We start from the raw sequence: 801 nt of genomic DNA on the forward strand, positions 1-801 counted from the left end.
GCACCGTTCCCCTCCTGGGTGGTTGTCCACTGTTGCCGGCCCACCCCCCCTTACAAAGTCCTTCACTTTTCTTCTCCTTGGCTAGCTGGGCATCTGTGTGGCCCAGGGACCTTGAGCTCCAAGGCAGGGCTGAGACATCTTCCTTGGTGTGCCCAGTGTCAGGACATGCTGGACAGAGCAGGCCTGCGTCAGAGCATGAACGAATGAATGCTCTGCACTCTCCACGTGTCTCATGTGACCTCCCTCCCCCGTGCCTTCTGTCCTGTTCTCTCAGCCCTTCCTTCTTCCTCTCCCCTCCAGAGTGGACATGGGGTCTCTGGGTTTTGAAGGTTTCACAGGGTCTAAGGCAGTTGAGTGTGGTTTTGAAGCACACAGACCCCAGAGCCTGATGAGTTCTGGCTTTTCCACTTTCTGGCTGTGAGACCTTGGGCAAGTGATTTAACCTCTCTGGGTCTTGATTTTCTTGAAGATGGGGGTGGCAGCAGTGCTTTCTTTTAGCACCGGGGAAAATTAAGTCACCCTGACCTCTCTGAGGGCAGCGTCTCCTCCTCATGGCCCCCTTTTGGCAATTCCCGGGCAAATCTGGGAAGTGAAGGGCTGAGTCTCTGGCAGCTAATGAATCCGGAAAGGATCTCAGCTGTGTCAGGGGAGTCCTAGTGCCAAGTTGGCCTGATTTTCATCCCGGGAGAACTGAGAACAGGCTCTGGTGTCAGACATCCGCACTGTGATTGGCACTAATGTTTGGTGCTCCCGTGACCCTTCTCTTTGGGGGCCGGGGATGTTGGAGCTGCTCTTGGGGTT

This window comes from Marmota marmota, unplaced genomic scaffold (assembly GCF_001458135.2).
Source record: "Marmota marmota marmota unplaced genomic scaffold, marMar, whole genome shotgun sequence".
NCBI lineage: Eukaryota > Metazoa > Chordata > Mammalia > Rodentia > Sciuridae > Marmota > Marmota marmota.